Raw genomic sequence first — 10,390 nt, forward strand, 5'->3', positions numbered from 1 at the left:
GTTTTATTTCTCCTCCACCTGAAGCCTTTCCATAGCCTGGCTCTGCCCTCCTACGTACTTCCGCTCAATTTGGATTCTGCTTCTGTACTAGGTCTGAGAGTTTGACTTTGAAGTCGGTTTTCAGAAACACATTTTTTGTAGGTCCAATCAGCGAACAGAGGGAGTGGCTGAGAACGATGACGTTAATGTCGTGCACTAGTTTGAGTAGTTCAGTAATGGCTCCGGAGAAAGATGCGAGCGAAGCCATTCTGCGGTTGTGGCAATGCTGCCGAATATCCATAGGTTAAAGCCGGAGCAAGAACATTCCTTGCTGAGTTTTGTTGGTGGCCATGATGTTGTGGCCCTCCTCCCCACGGGGTTCGGGAAAAGTTAGATTTTCCAGCTACAGCAGCTAGCTCCGTTACAGTAGTGGTGAAGGAGTTGGCTGAGGAGAACGCTTGCGATTGGTTATGGCAGATCAGAGTGGCTCTGGGCAGATCCAATAGTTTTAAACTTTAACAGAGGACCCGCCTTCAAGGAAGTTAACGTTTGTCAATGGAGCGATCCCAGACCCTCTGTACAAATAAAAAGTACGAGGGCCTGGTTAGGACCAGGCTAGCCTTTCCATGTTGTAATGTGGAAATGTGCTTAAAGAATACACGTTGCTCTCTATTTGTCTTTTCAGGAACAGGGGTTTCATGTGTCCTTTGACCAAGTTTTCAACTCTATCCCAACAAAAATCTAGTGATATTACTGCTCTCTTTGAGGTTATATTGTTGGTTCTGATAGATTACCTCACCAAAAATAGAACAACCTGACCGACTTCTGTCAGTCAAGTCATTCAGGTAAAAAGCCACTAGAAATCTTTGTTTCATTTCTGCCAGCTCAGCGCTGTAATTGCACTCAGTTGTACATGGAGAGTGAATAAACAACAGATCAAAAGATCCCTGAGCACCGTGGTAAATGTGGGTCTGAGAATATCCTCATAACACTGTAATGACATCAATGAAAGAGTATTGGGAGTTGAAGAAGGTTTTTCTCTCCAGAAAGTATAGGATATAAATGTCTTTGCAGTGAGAGTAAGCTCAAAATTATGGTTGTCTACAAATGTGACTTGAGGGATTACTTAGCTGAAGCCTACAAAACAAGATACTGCCATAGGGGGATGTGGATAAACTGCAAAGTACTGAGAAGTGACTATCAACATTCTGTAAAAGCCTCAATTCCTATGTCCATGATTTATCTTTGCTATTTCATCACATTTTCACAAAACATTTTGATGTATGATTGTCCATAGCCTTAATCTGGATTGTTATTTCTTTCTATTGATCATTTTATTTATTTATTAAAGCTTATCCTCATTTATTGTTTTTTCAAGCAGGTCTATATTGAATTCTTCACATCAGGTGATTGTAACTGAACACAAGGTCGGCATCTTTGTGTGAATATGCATTAGGAGCTCCAGACTCAAAGTGGTAGACAATGCATCATTTGTAATGGAAAGCGTTTGCTTCTGTGTTGCTGCCACCCACCGAGTCTACAAGCAGGCAACTCTGTTCAGCCAAAAGACCGCACTTTGGCTGGCGTATTTCCTAGCTGAATAGGCCTCCTACCTGCATCCACTCAATTTTACAAAGCCACACTCAATGTTGCAGTGGGAAGATAACAAACTGGCCGGTAATTAGGCTTGGGTGAAATTATCTTGATGGAAATTATTAAAAACCATTAAGTTATTCTAAAAACCGCAGTAAATCGCATGATAAATTCAACTTCTGTCTTGACTTTAGTGCCACTGTCTTTGTACTGATTGAGTGTGTTTGTGTGCACGTGTACTGTTCTTAGGCAAATGCAATGTGACTTGTGAAACTATTGAGATCCAAATAAACTATGCTGAATCCTCTGAACATGATTCCAGCCCTGCAAGGTTTCATTTTATTTCTTAGCATTCACTCAGAATGGCTGCAATCAGACATGCATTAAATTAACCATAATCATTCCCCATGGTGCTATAGTACTTTGCGTGATTTGTATCCTAGAGGCACAATTGAGTTACTGTGTCAACAGTTTTGTAGCATGCATTGAGAAGCTGATGCTGCTTGCTTTTAGCAAAGGCTTGTCTTTCACTTCCCTTGTCGAATCCTGTGATGATACGTGGGTGGATAAACAGAGGAGAGGTAGACACATGGGCAGAAATCCCAGCATGACAGAGAGGAAAGACCAAAGCTCATTAACAGCAACTGTTGGAGGGATCCCAACACTGGGTAAGGAGAGTTAGTGCTGACATCGGGAATCGGGTTATGAATCAAAAGGTTGCCAGTTAGAATCCTGGCCGTGCCAAATGACGTTGTGTCCTTGGGCAAGGCACTTCACCCTACTTGCCTCGAGGGGAATGTCCCTGTACTTATTGTAAGTCGCTCTGCATAAGAGTGTCTGCTAAATGACTAAATGTAATTGTAACATTCAATTTCTGAGTGGAAGCAGACGTGTAAAGGGGACAACTGACTGGAAGGATCACTCCAATTGCCCAAGAACATTATTCAGTTTTACTATGCAGGGCGTGCATTTAGCTTTATCTCATCAACAGTGGTGATCATCATGACTTATGTGCCTGGTCAGAATGGGCTATTGACATGATATGGAGTTGGAAAAGTCACTTGGAAAAGTCCTTAAAATCAGCCACAAGAGGTCATGGGAACAGGTGAGTACCGGGATGGTACTATTCAGTCTTGGGTTGACATTTGTTCCCCTAAGGACAAATGGCTTCATATGAAAAATTGATAAGGTGCAAAAAATAGACTTCCGGTCAGATAAAGAGTTCTGACTGAGAGAGCAGATGGAATCCTGTTTATAGCAGCCCAATTTGCCAGAATCAATTATTCATTGGACAGCAGTCTGACCAGCAACTAGAAACACAATAACCAAGACAAGAGGTTGAGCTTGTTTAAGGAAACACCCAGAGCAAAACAAATGAGTAGGGATACTTTGATAGATTACACCATCTTTTAACCATTTGTTTGTCCTTTGCAAGACTCCACATTCAGCGCTATGTTACTGCTTTCATTTGAGAAATCTGTGGTTGTTTCATTTGAACCTGCTCAACTCTTACAGTACACTGTATTTAAAGATTGTATAACATACTGCTACTTTACATGAAAGTACATGTATCTGGGGATAGCAAATGTTTTGGATATTTCTTACTTATTAGAATTGTAATAAATATATTATTCTTCCATCTTAAAATGAGTCAGATAGTACCATTAACATTTTCTGATCCAGAGTTCATATTTAAAGGGGAGTCAGTCCTTGAACTCTTTAGATGTGTATACTGTACAATGTAGATTGAGACTCAGAACTATTTATTGTGTTGTATGCTATTGTAATTTTACAAGAAAACTCTAAGCAGCGAGTGAACAACTGCCTAGTAAGGATAGAATTGCTGCTGTGATATTCTAGGGCAATATTGTAACAAAAATGTAATCATACAGAGATGAAGTAAACTTTCCTGATTACTAGTAAATACCTTTGTCAGTACACAAAAAATTATACAACATGCCTCTTCATTGTTATTATGCACTGTGCAAAGAGAGAGAATGTGGTTTTTCTGACAGAAGTGTCAAAATGAAAAACTAGTTGAAAAAGTGTTAAAATGGTAAGCCCATGTTATTATGTTACAAAAACCTCTTGCACCTTGACTCAAGGGAACTGCCCAACATGGTCCCTGTGGATGCTATCTTTTAATGAGTCAGTTAGCATAGAAGCATGGGAGCAGGTTTTACATTTCAAATAACCCACAGTACATTACCGGCAGTTATTTACAATGTTAGCGTTGCTCATTAATTCTTCGATAGGCCCTTAAGGTCCTGGTGACAGCCATGGCTGACAAGCAAAGCAGGAGAATGCATGGTTGTTGTTTTCTTTTCACAATATAAAACATGGTAATGGCTTTGAGCAAAGTGCTTGATAATAAATTATTGAAAAGGGGCTCCGCTCATTGATGATGTAATACTTAAAGGTCATGACTTTGGTTGTCTCTGCACTGTAATTCATCTTGGGAAAATTGTCTTTATATCAGGTGTTTTATACAGAGTAACGTTTGGTACAAATCCAAGATTTTTGATTCATGAAAAAATGAAATTTAATATTTCTTCTTGGTAGGAAATCTTTTTCCATTTATTCTCCCTTAACACTGACGATTTATAGGAACCCCAGTTGGTATATGAAGACAGCTGTGCCAAATGTCATTCCTTGCTACAAACCTGACACGACTGGGAGTGGGGAGACCTGAGTGCCATAAATGAGATCACACACCTGCCGTGTAACCATCCACGCTGGTGCTGTCGTGAGTGGGAGTTAGAGCGAGCAGGTGTGTCCCTGTTCCCTCTGTTGGGGTTAGGCTGTGACAGTGTGTACCTGGTAATCTTCCTTTCTGACTTCCCTGCTGTAGCTTTGTAATCTCATTACCCATGCATGTCTCATTAATTTCCGTCATGGCCGAATGGCTCACAAGTCTTGCTGTCACTGCTTGGTATCAGTCTCTATTCACCACCAGGAAGCCAACTTGCAAACAAAGCAGAGGGACTACACATTACAGTTTCCCTGAGAAAAACCACCAAAGAAGATATTGTATCCTAGCTGTTCTGTATTTTGAGGTTATATGTATAGCAGCTGCCCAACATGAAGATAAAACACAGTTTTCTTCATATTTGGAGAAGAAAAAGGGAACATTAGACAGATTGGACTTCATTGTTCGTTAGATGCTGGTTAGATGAATGACACAATCATGGATTTCTTGCATCACTTAGTATGTTAATGCCTGCAGGGTTGATGAAATCATGTACAAGTTTAGATGTAGTAAACACAAAGGGTTTCTCTTGACATAAGTTGTAATGATGATGCTAATGATGTTTTTAATGTGTGTTTAATCTGATGTTAACAGCTGGTTGTTCTGCTCTGTTTTTGCTCATACTGATTGATAACCAATCCAATACCAATAAGTGGCAGTATTTGTTTTCCGGCTGTTTTGGTTCAATTGAGTTGGAATGTTGGTAGACTAAATTAAAGTTATTTAGTGATGCTACATGATTGACAGCATGCATTGTATTATGATTGTATTGTAATTTAACATTGCAATATGATTTTTAAAATGATCAGATTTTGTTTTGTGTGTATTATCATCTGAGTAATTGTATTATTCAATCAATAAACATTAGCATTGACCTTAAAAATTCAACTCAAAATATATATGCAAACAATAGTTCTAGAGTAAAGAAGCTAATAATTACAATTCAGGGAGTCAGGTGGCTGAGCGGTTAGGGAATCAGGCTGGTAATCAGAAGGTTGCCGGTTCGATTCCAGGCCGTGCCAAATGACGTTGGGTCCTCAGGCAAGGCACTTCACCCTACTTGCCTCAGGGAGAGTGTTCTGTACTTACTGAAAGTCACTCTGGATAAGAGCGTCTGCTAAATTAATAAATGTAAATTCACACTAGGTGTGTCATCCAGTCTGTGATCATGACAGAAGACAAGTACCTACATTTGTACACATCTTGGTTCGGTTGTAAAATAGACCATGATTCTGGCTAAAGGCCTTCTATGAAACATGTCCTTGCCAACAGGCTTTGTTCTCGCATTGCTGTATTTGTATTTCATTGGTGTCTTCTAATCATGAAGTCTAGATTATGGGATGTGGGTTTTCTTCCATGATGTAGTGTCATGCAATGGTCGTTGCAATTCTCATCTTATGCAATCAATGTCCCTACAGCAAGAGTCCACGTGCCATTTATTGGATGATAATGTAGTGCCTAGTTCAAATCTTGTTCTTGTCAAAATCACTTTGAACTTCAAAATTGACAATGTTCACAACTTCCTGTTGTTAGGGTGTTCCTAATTTCCCACTTGCGTTCATGGCATGGCGGATAGTGAAAGTAGACAAAGCACTGCTCAGTGCAGATTGAAAAATAATGTTGCTGTTCACTGAATAAAGGGTGTTGATGCATATCATCTTATAAATAAAATGATGTATTGCCCTGTCAAGGTTGCTCTTGAAGCAGTCACATCAAACCTGTCAAATGCAGATAAAGTACATCTCTGAAGAGAACTCCTGCCTGTCACTGAATTTCCTACTTTTCCATGTTGTACAGAGAATGACACCCCCCATTTCCCCCTAATTAAAACTATTAAGGATGCTGATTAGTGACTGGTATTAAGACTTGCTTGGAAAATGAAGACCTGTTTTAAGAATGAACACATAACAAAATCAGATGGACTGGCCAGGGTGTTTTGTGTGTCATTGCTTGCAGTTGTTCTATTGTATGATAAAGTCGAACTGTTAGGGTATGTTACCTTTTCCTGAAGTGAAATCATAACATTTAAGGCATTCCAGAGGAGGATATGGCCTCAGACACAACTCAAAGTCATAGTTACTGGACTGTTCAATACGAAGCGAGGACTTCACCTCAGGAGACTTCTGAATTCATCCTGGAGAGAAGGACTGTACTGTTCTCCTCTGTGACAGCCTTCAAGGTTCAGAGATAGGAAAAATGAAAAATGTCACCTTTGGGAACTAGTGCTGTTGTTCTGAAAACGTAAGTAGGCAGGCTGTTCTTTCTAGCATCATTTGTTTTCATTTGTAGGTTTTTATCGAGTGTCACTGCTGAAACTTAGTGGAAGTGCAAATATTTTCTTTAAGAGGCAGTTTTGTTTATTTTGTTATGTGCTCTCATGTGTTCTGTTCTCTGTAACTGTCCTTATTTAGAATAAACAGATGTAAACAACAACAAACTTTGTGCGGTATCTCATTACATTTTCCTTCTATTTCCATGTTATGGAAAGTTTCACTTGGCATGGGGGAGGTTTGGCTTTCCAGGGCTCAGTGGACATTAACCTGGATCTTGTTTTGGTAACACAACCTTCAACTGCCCTTTTACAACATCAACATGCCCCTTACCCCTTTCAAAACTGTACCTAACTCTATCATATTCGAGAGAAGTCAGACTTCTCTCAGGCAATGTCTCCAAAACTTGGCAACCTACACCAAGACTGTTACAGTCTAGATGGATAAATTACACTAAAGGGAAGAGGAAAAATATGTAGTTTTGGATTTTGGGTGAACTGTCCCTCAAATAGACTGCCCTGTTAACATTGGTGAGGATGAATGGGTGTGCTTTACATGACAGAACTGAACCAGCTCTGTCTGTTTTCTGTCTCTTCATAAATACAAATATAAAAATATTGTGCATACATTGCATTCAGATTAAGTAATTTAGCATACTACAATCTCTAGAAGCAATATAATACCAACTCCCTCAGTTGGGTTTGGGTTTGTGAGCAATCATCACATTAACAGAGGGTTGAATAAACAGACCCAGATAAGCAGCTCACCGTATTTGTCATGTTGGAGTCAGCCGATAATGTTGTCTCCAAGACTATTAACAAGCAATGGATTGATTTGCATTCAGGCACTCGTTGCTGATTGCTTACTGAACAAGTGGCTGCATGTATTTTGCGAGAGCTCTGATACTGAAGTATTACAGCTAGTAATTAATGGTGTGGCCTTATTTTACAAATATGATAAATTATCTTATCTTGTCATCACAAGGTAGCCTACATTATTCAGAAGCATCTGTTATCATGTTTCAAATTCCTAATGACAAAAATGAATACGGTAGGACTTTTGATAGTGGATTCATAAAAAAACTAAATCTAACTCTAAATGATGAGTTTTGTGATGGATGATAAAAACAGACATATGGTCTTTCTATTGTCAGCAAGATCATGAGAAGATGTGAAGCAGCACTGAGGGGAAGCACGTGTAAGGGATTTGAATGAGCAAACTAGAAATTGTTCTTTTTATCCAGAAATTATTCCTTGTAGATCTCTTAAAAACTACTGTAGTATAACAATTGGGAAAGGATACACATTTTTCAGAAGAATTTTGTCAAGAGATTGCCTTCAGGGTAAACACACAGATTGAGAGTATATCAATCACTGAAGCACTCTTCCATAACCACTTGTCTGGATACCATAAACACCTAAGCATAACCACTCTGTCTTACAATGGATGAAAAAACATACATTTAAAAAGAAACATTGGTGGTTAAAATATTTGTCTTTGTAAAACAAATCTCAGTTGCCTAAAATATGTACTTCAAACCTTGCATTTAAACCTAAATTGAAACTAAACTATAACCTTTCCCAGGATCTGTCAATCTGTCAATCAATAAATACAACTGACTGTATCACTTGAGTTTTGAAATGTTTAAACAATATGACTTACAACGTCATCAATATATGTTTTTACTATATCTAATTTGAATGAAATTACATCACAAAAGGACCTGTGCACATTTTGCAACCTACTTTGCTATACTCAACTCAATGAAAAGGCAAATAGGATGAGTGTAATACTGAACAGACATTTAGATGGCACTTGTCACTTGAACACTTGATGCTTTGCGTGGACAAACAAGAACAACTGTCTCAAAGGTAATACAAATGTTACGTAATTCTGAATGTATGTAATTTCTTTTGATGCACACACTCAGAGCAGGCTGTTAAAAGGGATGCCATCCATTCAGAAATGTACTAAAACACAATTTGCCTTAGACTGAGGTAAAGTCATTAATAGTAATAATAAAATCAACTATGCTGACTCATGATGAAAAATATACAATTTATTGTGAGGTCGTGGCTCTAAAGAGAGGATGAAGTCATTCTAAATCAACTATAAAATTGCAGATGGTGATGCAGTGTACTGTATGCCAGTAAGTGACTGTCATTACTCCAATTCCCTGCCTGACCTCGGCATACATCATTACTTTACCAATGAGTTGTAACATTTTTATTAAGGATTTTTATTTTAACAACAAGGCAGATTTTATATATCTTGTCATTATCGGTTCCGTAATTTTCACTGATAGAAACTTGTAGTAGAACCTTATAGAATTCCGAATGTTCATAGTTTTTGTCAAATGAATGTTCGATTTGAATAAAAGGTTATCTTATCAATAAATCAGACAGAGTGAATTGTAGAATTAGGCAGTGAATGCTTTACTTAGAGTTCTCATCAGAGGGAAGAAGCAACCCTCTTACAGTATGGTAATACAAAAAAGTTTTATTTTGTATTACACAAATATTACTCAGTTTGTATTACACAAAATGTTATGTGTTTTCTTACTGTAGTTTATAGTTTGCTTACCTTTGTGTGTTTTTAGATACTTTTGAGCTACAGTGAGCTCAAGCCACAAGCCTGTTGTACATCCCACCCATAAACAATGAGCCTCAAATTAGATTAGTGATGGAGGTCAAGCAGTGAGATCCGAGACTCCCGCTCTGGGGAAGCATAACATTAGCAGCGGGATCCAGGTCAATTATGCAAAGAAAACTGATAATTTGCTCCAAAAATCAGATAAACTTCACCAGTTAGCTGGTTTCATCTTCTCTCATGAAGAGAAGATCAATATCAGCTAGGGTGTGGTTACGGTAAACAACTGTCACACCACTGCAGTAGAGTCTGGTTGTGGTCCCTCTGAACTCAACACACCTAATACAGCCTGTCTTGTGACTGACTTTCATTTTTAGATTTGTTCTTGTAAATGCAATAGGATTTGTGTATTACACATGTAAAGTAGAGACAGTTCCTCATTCCTTGGCTGTGAAAACAAAACAGCTCCATTATCTATAACATCCCCTCTCACTTTGCTGAAGGTTAAAGAAAAAGGGTTAAGATTGCTTTGATTGTAGTGCACTGAGCCTGATCCTCTCAAGTGTGAGGGCTTTTTAAAGTGGCATGGTAGGAGCTTGGCTTGCAGCTTATCCTTGTGGAACTGTGGTGTGAAGAATGTGAACAGAATCTGTGAAAGGCCTGTTGGTTCTCTCCAGGCTGCAAGCCCTGGTGTGCGGCCCTGCGCAGGTGGCTGGCTCAACTTCCCAGCACACAGCAGATAACAGGCTCCTCAGTTGATTGGATCAGAGAGGACTCGCTTGTCTCCTAGCCAGCTGTGAGCCAGGGGCCAGGGCTAGACTAAGGCTCAGTCCACTCATGTCACCACGTCATTAGGGAGACGCTAGGCCATACTGCAGTACACAACTAGGAGTACAAGGCTACATGCTCACCTCATAGAATATGTGGGAGTCTAAATTAGACATCACAAAGGAATGTGTGTCCGTATACTCTGCATTTCAAGTGATTGAGTGACTGAGAATGACTGTGCTCCTGCAAAGGAACAAACATCAGGTGTGAGCTCATAATTTAGAAGTATAAAAGTACGTCTATTATAACATCTCATGTTAAAGCATGCATGATGACGCTTCAACATTTGTAATATGTAATTATTTTGTGAAGACAACTAAAATGTATATAACGCACATGACATGGAATGTAGTCACAGAGATGGTGAAAGGAGATCTAATGT

The sequence above is a fragment of the Hypomesus transpacificus genome, chromosome 9 (genome assembly GCF_021917145.1).
Source record: "Hypomesus transpacificus isolate Combined female chromosome 9, fHypTra1, whole genome shotgun sequence".
NCBI lineage: Eukaryota > Metazoa > Chordata > Actinopteri > Osmeriformes > Osmeridae > Hypomesus > Hypomesus transpacificus.